Here is a 10,234-nt window from a genome sequence, read left to right on the forward strand (position 1 = left end):
CGCATCTTTCAGCACTGCCTAGTACAGTGTAAATGGCCCTCTCTATGGAAAGAGGCAAATGTAGTCCCTGTTCACAAAAAGAAGAGCAGAGCAGAAATCAGTAACTACAGACCAGTGTCACTCCTGTCAATCACTGGTAAGATCCTTGAGACAATAATCTCAAGACAAATGACAGAGTTTTTTGACTACCACTCACTACTTTGTGATCGTCAATATGGCTTCAGGAAAGGTTACTCTGCTGCTGATCTGTTGTTAAACCTCTCCACTAAGTGGCACCAGTCACTGGATGAATCCAAAGTCATCTGTGTGGTAGCACTGGACACTGCTGGTGCTTTCGACCAGGTGTGGTACCAGGGCCTCTTAGCAAAACTTCAAGCACTGGGAATTGCAGGCTCTACGCTATGTCTCCTCAGTGATTACCTTCATGGTAGATCTCTAAGTGTAGTTCTCAACGGAATGGAATCAGCAAGACATCCTATTGGGGCAAGTGTTCCACAAGGAAGCGTACTGGGACAATTGTTATGGAATGTCTACTTCAATGACCTTCTTCATCTCATCCCAGAATCCCATGCATATGCAGATGACTGAACACTGACATTCACTTATCCAAGAGAAGAAATGCCAGCTGCTCTAAGCTACATCAATCACCAGCTGAGAGCTATATCAGCTTGGGGAAATAGATGGCAAGTAACATTTGCACCTGAGAAAACGCAAATGATGATTGTCTCTAGGCACCATGATGGTAATGCTGGTGCAGTAGTAAGGATGAATGGGAGGGTGTTGGCACCTGGAGAAGAAGTTGATATCCTTGGGGTGAAATTTGACTCCATGAAGAACCATGTTGTAAATCTTGCAAACAAGGCAGCCAGGAAGCTTACAGCACTTCGCCGTATCTCGCATCTACTTGATATAGCTGAGAGCTATATCAGCTTGGGGAAATAGATGCCAAGTAACATTTGCACCTGAGAAAATGCAAATGATGATTGTCTCTAGGCACCATGATGGTAATGCTGGTGCAGTAGTAAGGATGAATGGGAGGGTGTTGGCACCTGGAGAAGAAGTTGATATCCTTGGGGTGAAATTTGACTCCATGAAGAACCATGTTGTAAATCTTGCAAACAAGGCAGCCAGGAAGCTTACAGCACTTCACCGTATCTCGCATCTACTTGACAGCAGGGGTTGCAAGATTCTGTACGAGGCACAAGTACGCTCGTACCTTGAGTATGCTCCACTTTCTTGGTTTGCCTGCCCTCCCTCTCATCTGCGACTGCTTGACAGAGTAGAGAACAGAGCAAGACGTCTCATCTCTCGCCTGGACCCATCCTGGATAGATCTGTCATTTCAGCAGAGCCTTCAACATAGGAGGGATGTGGGTGGCCTTACTGTTATGTACAAGGCCAATATTGTCAAAGTACCACACTTGGATCCACTTCGAGAACAGCGTGAAACAAGATTTTATGCCACAAGACGGGCAGAAAGCAGCAACTTCACTCTGGCTGTACCTTTTTCCAGAACTTCACTCCATCTGAGATCCTATATATCCAGGATGACTCGAGTATGGAACACATTCGTACAGCATAATGATGTCAACGAGATAAAGTCAGTTGATCAAATGAAAATGCTGGCCCACAGATGGCTCCAACTTCATCCTGTTCCCTACTTGTATGTCTCATAACAATAAAAATGCTTTCAAATGACCTGATGTAGGTAACAGTTCTTAGCTTGCCAATAAAGTTAGGAATCCTTAACCTGTAAATAGCTTGTCAATAAAGCTAGGGATCCTTAACCTTGTCAAACCCTGTGTAAAAAAAAAAAAAGAGAGAGAGGGAGAAAGAGAGAGAGAAAGAAAGAGAAAGAGAAAGAGAGAAAGAGAGAAAGAGAAAGAGAAAGAGAGAAAGAGAGAAAGAGAAAGAGAGAAAGAGAAAAAAAGAGAGAAAGAGAGAGAAAGAGAAAAAAAGAGAGAAAGAGAGAGAGAAAGAGAGAAAGAGAGAAAGAGAGAGAGAAAGAGAGAAAGAGAGAGAGAGAAAGAGAGAGAGAAAGAGAGAGAGAAAGAGAGAGAGAGAGAGAGAGAGAGAGAGAGAGAGCGAGAGAGAGAGAGAGAGAGAGAGAGAGAGAGAGAGAGAGAGAGAGAGAGAGAGAGAAAAGACTGAAGATAAACAGTTAACACTGCAGGAGTTATGTGAGCAATTCCAAATTATTGGTTAAGTTGCAAAAGTTTTTTACTAGAAAGGATCCTGGCAAGTCTAAAAAAGTCATGATGCCCTAACATCAGTTGTATAAAGTACTGCAGGGTAAAATACACCAGAGATGCACTACAGAATACTTGAGCACTCTAGTATAATCATCAGCTATTTTTCCCACATGTTTTTCACATTACATAAAACTAAATTACATTGGGTGTTAGTTTTCAGGAATACATTTTCTGTTTTATGAAAAAGCATACTTTAATTTCTACAAAGTACAGTCCCTAGAAGAGTTCCTCTACTCAAATACAATTCATTGTGTCCACTTAAGTACAGCAATTTTGTACTGAAATCACTTATGTCAGAAACAGTAAACTTACCATTTCAGTGTTCTGTACTCTGAGTATCCAGCTTAAGGTGGATACTCCAAATTTCAGGTTCTGGCAGGGTAGAATTCCTATGGTGGCTCATGGAACTTAATCACAGAACAGTTTTGGAGTATGAAACACTAATTTCTATGAAGTGTTACATGAACCATGGTCTCTACTGCCATTAATGAATATATGCACAAGAGAGGTAAATAAATTATCACAATAAGCCTAAAAGTGGTTTAACCCTTTCAGGGTTTCGGCCGTACTAGTACGGCTTATGCCCCAGGGTTTTTAACGTACTAGTACGCCTAAATTCTAGCGCCCTCAAATCTAGTGAGAGAAAGCTGGTAGGCCTACATATGAAAGAACGGGTCTATGTGGTCAGTGTGCGCAGTATAAAAAAAATCCTGCAGCACACAGTGCATAATGAGAAAAAAAAACTTGGACTGTGTTTTTGGATTAAAACAGCGACTTTGCACTGTATTTTCGTATGGTATTTATTGTTGTATTCTAGTTTTCCTGGTCTCATTTTATAGAATGGAAGACATATTACAGAAATTGAGATGATTTTGACTGGTTTTACAATGAAAAGTACGTTGAAATTGAGCTCAAAGTAGCAGAAATGTTAAATTTTTACCAAAGTACAAAAGTAAACAAATCATGCCAAGCATCCAATACACATTAACTGGTGAGTCTAATATTCTTTCACAAGTGCGCTGATATTATTTATACCATTTCTACACTAATGCAGTAGTCTGCATAACAGTAAATCTTCTATTTTTTGTAAGAATAAAAATTCGAAGTGGAAAGCCAAAGAAATATAAGAGGGGCGTGGGGATGTGACTAACAAACAGAGAGATTGTTATTTTAGTGCCAGGAATGTCTTTCTTGTTTATTCTGGACCCTATTCGGAAATTGGCATCTTTTGAAATTTGTGTAAAATTGGCAAAATTGCTAAATTCTGACCATTTTATTGGATAGTTGAAATTGGTAAATGGGTGGTTTCTTGTACTCATTCGATAGAAAAAATGGAGTTCTAGTGAAAGTTACGATTTTTGTTGACTAGTACACTGGAATTGGGCAAAAATAGGGCTCAAAGCCGGCAAAATCCCCAATGCATAAACATCGTCGAGACCGCTAACTTTGCGAGAGCATAATTCCGTAAGTTTTCCATCAAATTTCATACTTTTGGTGTCATTATGATCGGGAAAAGATTCTCTATCTTTTCATAATTTGGGGACCCTGAGAACAAGTCTGGAAGAGGGCCTGGGGACCCTGAGAACAAGTCTGGAAGAGGGCCTGGGGACCCTGAAAGGGTTAAAGGTCCATGATTAGTATTGTACAAATTAAACTAAAATGTCACTATTTTCTTTACAGTGGTTACATTGAAAGCTGAATCAGATGTAACAGGTTTGTCAAGTACACACCCACAGAAAACTGAAAAACTGAAATACTATATTGCACTTTCATTGCTACATTTTGAAATGCACAAACAATAAACCATACCCCCGGCCGGGATTGAACCCGTGGTCATAGAGTCTCAAAACTCCAGCCCGTCGCGTTAGCCACTAGACCAGCTAGCCACAATAAGATTCATCCAACTAGGTAAAGAAATATACCTAGTTGGATGAATCTTATTGTGGCTAGCTGGTCTAGTGGCTAACGCGACGGGCTGGAGTTTTGAGACACTATGACCGCACAAACAATAACTCTAATGTACCTAAATATAACACTAAATATATTAAATAACTGTACATAAATAACCTAGGAACACACAGTGACTATTAACCCACAATTTGGAGAGGAAACTTTATATGTTTCAGTGTGTCCTGGACCATTAACCCCTTGACTGTTGCAACTCCAAATAATGAGGTGTCTCCTGGTGTCACAAAAACCCCCCCCCCCCCCCCCAAAAAAAAAAAAAATTCTTATGAAATGATAGAGAATCTTTTTCCGATTGTAATGACACCAAATGAACAAAATTTGATGCAAAATGACTGAATTACGCTCTCGTGAAGTTACCAACCTCGGCGATGTTTACGAATTGGCAATTTCGCCCACTTTGAGCCCTATTTTCGGCTAATTCCATTGTTCCAGTCGACCAAACTCATAGCTATTTCTTTAGAACTCTATTTTTTCTATCGATTGAGTACAAGAAACTGCCCATTTACTGATTTCAACTACCCAATAACATGGTCAGATATTTGCAATTTGGCCAATTTCACAAAAATTAAAAAAATATGACAATTTCAAAACAGGATCCAGAATGAACAATGCTGACATTCCTGGCTCTAAAATAACATTTTCTTTGTTCATCAGTCACGTCTCGAGGCCCCTCTGATATTACTCTTGCTTTCTATTTTGGATTTTTATTCAAACAAAAAATAGAAGATTTACTGTTATGCAGACTACTGCAATATTGCAATAATTGTATAAATAATGTCAACCCATTCATGACTGCATATCAGAATGGCTACTTGGACATTTATTGGAAAATGACATCATTTGTTTACTTTTGAACATCAGCAAAAATCAAACATTTCCAATGCTTTGAGTTCCATTTCAAGGTTCTTTTCATAGTAAAACCAATCAAAATCACCTCTATTTCTATAATATGTTTTCCCTTCTATCAAATCAGACCAAGAAAACAAGAATACAACCAAAAATACTATATGAAAATAGACCACAAATTCGGCATTTTGCTTTTGTGTTGGCTCTCCACATTACAGCCAATTTGCTTTTCAAAACACTGTTCTTAAAAATTTGTAGGGGCTTCAATTTCAAGTCCCCTCTTGGGCATTTCCTTCCAAAAGAGGCCTGTCTCATCACAATTAAAAACTTATTGAAGGACAAAGCCCTCAGCCTCTACGTACTCTTAGAATTTAGTAACATACTTTTCAACAGTCACTTTATCAGCACTGGCAGCCTCCCCAAGCCTAGCCACACTATGAATGCCACTTCTTTTCTTAAAATTATCAAACCAACCCCTACTAGCCTTGACTCAGACCCACATTGTTGACTCATGTCCAGTGCACATTCTGTGAGCACATAACCCGAGCCATTCGTGTTGTCGGTCAACAATCAAGAGAACGTATGAAAACCAGGACGCTTTTTTTTTCTCAAATTCTTCATTCAAAAACCGATTTGTTCAACAAGTAATGCGGTCAACAACCAAGGATCCACTGTATGGGTTAACAATAAGCTTTTTCTACTGTGGTATTGGCTTTTACTAATTTTTCCTTTAATTGGATGTCTCCCACTGAGGTAGGGTGACTCAAAAAAAGAAGAAATGCTTTCACGATCACCCACTCTATTACTGTCTTGCCAGAGGTGCACTGATGCTACAGTTCAGATGCCTCTCCAAACTGCATCTCCACCTCTCCATCAGAGCACAGGCACTATTTCCTACTTCCAGGACTTAAGTCCGGTTAACTGGTTTCCCTGAATCCCTTCATGAATACTACCTTGCTCACACTCCAACAGCACATCAAGTCATTCTTATATAACACCCTTGCTGGATGTCTAAGCCCCTTGCACACAAAACTTCCTTTTCTCCTTCCCTCCAACCCTTCCTAGCATGACCGTTACCCCCCCTTCCCATCCACTACAGATTTATACACCCTCCAGGTCATCCTAATTTGCTCCATCCTCTATAAATGTCCAAACTACCTCAACAACCCCTCTTCAGTTCTTTGAATAATAATATGAGCAATAAATTTTATAAAATAGCAACCAGTGTAAAATATTTGCTTGAAGCATAATGACACTTAACATATGAAGTCTTATGAATTTTTGTTTGTTCAGAAAGCAGTGTTAATACTCTTAGTGTTGGAACTCCAGTACAGAGCTACGGAAGTATCAATGTTGTGAATGATTAAGTGTGTATTATGGGACCATCAACACACTACCAGTCTATCACAGTCTGGTTTTTGAGTAACTATCAAACAGCAGCTTGGAAGACTATAATAATAATGATTAATAATAATAATTATAAATAATGATAATAGAGCAATATATATTAGATACTGAGGAGATAATTAGTAAACTGCAAGGTACTTCCTTGCCTGCATTTTACTTGCATCTCGTAAGACCATTTATCAATCTATTTCCCTTCAAAGACATGAACAACTGAGAGATGTACCTACAAGAAATTCTACTATAATTAAGTCTTTGCCATTATTTATAAATGAAAAAACCTTGAAAATGCTTGTCAGAAATGAAAACCAAGATGCTACATGACCTCATGCAAGCAAGGCATAACACTCAGCAAATTGTTCTTGAATGGGAGAAACAATGTTATAATTATCACATAAATTTAAGTCAATAATTCTTCACGTATGTAAATCAGCGTTGCAAAAGATATTATGAACAGTAAATCAATCGGATACACTGAGTTTATCCACAATGAAATTTGCTATGGTTTTGCACAACAATGACTTTTGTTTCATAAATTATTCTTTTCTGACTTTAATGAAGAGAACAAAGAAGAAAATATTTATCCTTCGGTAAAATTTAGACAAATAGTGAAGAGTTGTTTATTACCTTGTTCTTGTAGCAATATATACCACAAAAGTTTGTTACATGCTGTAGTAGGAAAAATGTTAACTTCATACATGAGATACGTACTTGGGCAACATTTGGGAATCTTTATTCTGGAAATGTTTCACCAACCAGTGACTTCTTCAGTCAAAGACAGAGAAGAATGGTGAGAAATGAGGAAGAGTTTGAGGTAACCAGTTCCTCAGCCTTGAGTCAATGTGTTCAGTCCATTTATCAAAACTGATGAACTGAACACATTGAATCAAGGCTGAGGGACTGATTAACTCAAACATTGGACTGAAGAAGCCACTGGCTGGGAAAAGATTTCCAGAATAAAGATTCCCAAATATTGCCCAAGTGTCTCAATTACCAACCTGTCGATTTTCTAAACTATTTATTCATAACTTCATGCATGCAATATAAACCAAACATTATAAAAGATGGTTGCTAGTGTCACATTAGTTCTTTCCCATAAATATGATAATAATAAAGTCATAAGGATCACATAGTGCCATTCAAGAACCATTCAGAAGCATGAAGGCATCTTCCCTCTCCTCCCTCAAGAGTGCTAATATCAAAGTTAAGCTGAACATGATCCAAGACTAACTTCACCAAGGTCGAGTCAGTTCTCTTACATATCTGAGACTAACTTCATCACCAAGGCAGAGTCAGTTCTCTTACATATCTGAGACTAACTTCATCACCAAGGCAGAGTCAGTTCTCTTACATATCTGAGACTAACTTCATCATCAAGGTAGAGTCAGTTCTCTTACATATCTGAGACTAACTTCATCATCAAGGTAGAGTCAGTTCTCTTACATATCTGAGACTAACTTCATCATCAAGGTAGAGTCAGTTCTCTTATATATCTGAGACTAACTTCATCACCAAGGTAGAGTCAGTTCTCTTATATATCTGAGACTAACTTCATCACCAAGGTAGAGTCAGTTCTCTTATATATCTGAGACTAACTTCATCACCAAGGTAGAGTCAGTTCTCTTATATATCCGAGACTAACTTCATCACCAAGGTAGAGTCAGTTCTCTTATATATCCGAGACTAACTTCATCACCAAGGTAGAGTCAGTTCTCTTATAAAGCTCCTCTATGTAGTATGATTTTTTTAAATGTGACTAAAGAAGTACATCCAAAATTAAATTAAATAGTACGTACTGTGAACACCTTTCCATATGCTATTCAATTTTGGACATAATTTTTTTATTCCATTTGTAAACAACTGCACTATAAAGAGGAACTTTATGAGAGAGGTGACTGTACCACTACTACTACTACAACTCTGCACTAATGATACCAATCTCAGTGAAACAAAACAGTCTCAGATCTTAGTTTCTGATACAAATTATACAGCAAACATATGAGGCCTGGTCATGGACCCGGCCATGGGGGTGCTGACCCCTGAAACACCCTCCAGGTATACAAGGTGAAGAAGCAGACTAGAGTATGTCAGTAAATGGTACTTGTTCCCTTGTGAAGTAAGAGAGAGAGCAATGTGTAGTTAACAGACACTTTTGTAATTATCATGCAGAAAATATTTTGATTAAAAGAAGCAGCAGCAATATAATGCAAACAAATGCACAAAACTATAGCTGGTACAGTTCACATGCTTGATAACCATTATTGCAAGAGAAAGCTTTAATTGACATTTCAGTTCAACCTGCACTGAGTCATCAATCCATCCAGGACTGAGTCATAAATCCATTCTGGACTGAGTCATCAATCCATCCTGGACTAAATTATCAATCCATCCAGGACTGAGTCATCAATCCATCCTGGACTGAGTCATCAATCCATCCTGGACTGAGTCATCAATCTATCCTGGACTGAGTCATCAATCCATCCTGGACTAAGTCATCAATCCATCCTGGACTGAGTCATCAACCCATCCTGGACTGAGTCATCAATCAATCCTGGACTGAGTCATCAATCCATCCTGGACTAAGTCATCAATCCATCTTGGACTGAATCATCAATTCATCCTTGACTGAATCATTAAACCATCCTGGACTGAGTCATCAATCCATCCTTGACTGATTCATCAATCCATCCTGGACTCATCAATCCATCCTGGACTCATCAATCCATCCTGGACTAAGCCATCAATCCATCCTGGACTGAATCATCAATCCTTCCTTGACTCAGTCATTAATCCATCCTGGCCTTGGTCATAACTTAATAATAGTTCAGGACAGACTGAAACAATCTTTAAAGTTTTCTCTTCAAATTATGGGTTGCTTGTGCAAAGAATGCAATATAACACTGAGTGATACTAAGCTATAGATTTTATGCTAGTCACAAAACAACCTGGAGAAAACTAGAGTAAAAATATTTTATTCACACATAAAAAGAGAAATGTGATGCAGTTTTGAAAGCTTAGTTTTGAGCATAGCAGCTTATGAGGAAATCTTCAGTGCTTCAAGAGTCAAAAACAGTTCCAAGTTTCATAAGGTAGACCAGCAATGATTTAAATGTTCTTCTTCTTTCTTCTTTCAACAAACTGGCCATATCCCACCAAAGCAGGGTGGCCTAACAAGAAAAACAAAAGCATCTCTTTTTAACTTTAGTAATATATACAGGAGAAGGGGTTACTAGCCCCTTGTTCCCGGCATGACAGTCGCCTCTCATGACACACATGGCTTACAGGGGAAGAATTCTGGTCCACTTCCCCAATGAGTTAAATGATGTTATATTCATAAAACATGATGTAGCAAAATCTATACATTATACTAACTACTTCACCTGAAAATTTGAAAAAAAAAAAAAAGTTATGATAAGACATACATAAAGGATACTGCAGTGTTATAGAGGTGAAGGTCCAAAAGAGGACATTTTTACACACATGTCAATCTTAGCACATCTGTTATTAAATGCAATACATCAGAAGCACCATAACTGTACTTCAATACTAATATTAAATTATTCGCAAGTAATATTAGTTATCAGTAATGCCTGATTACTAATAACATTTGATCCTAAGTGCCACACCAGAAACTTTGAGTTTCATCATACAAAATTACAAAATATGGACACAAGACTCCAGCACAGCTCACTAAGTCTACATAAGCTTCACATAAAAATGAGTTTCAGAAGAAATATCAAAGAGCAAGAACAACACTTCTGGTAC

Source organism: Cherax quadricarinatus, chromosome 20 (genome assembly GCF_038502225.1).
Source record: "Cherax quadricarinatus isolate ZL_2023a chromosome 20, ASM3850222v1, whole genome shotgun sequence".
Lineage (NCBI taxonomy): Eukaryota > Metazoa > Arthropoda > Malacostraca > Decapoda > Parastacidae > Cherax > Cherax quadricarinatus.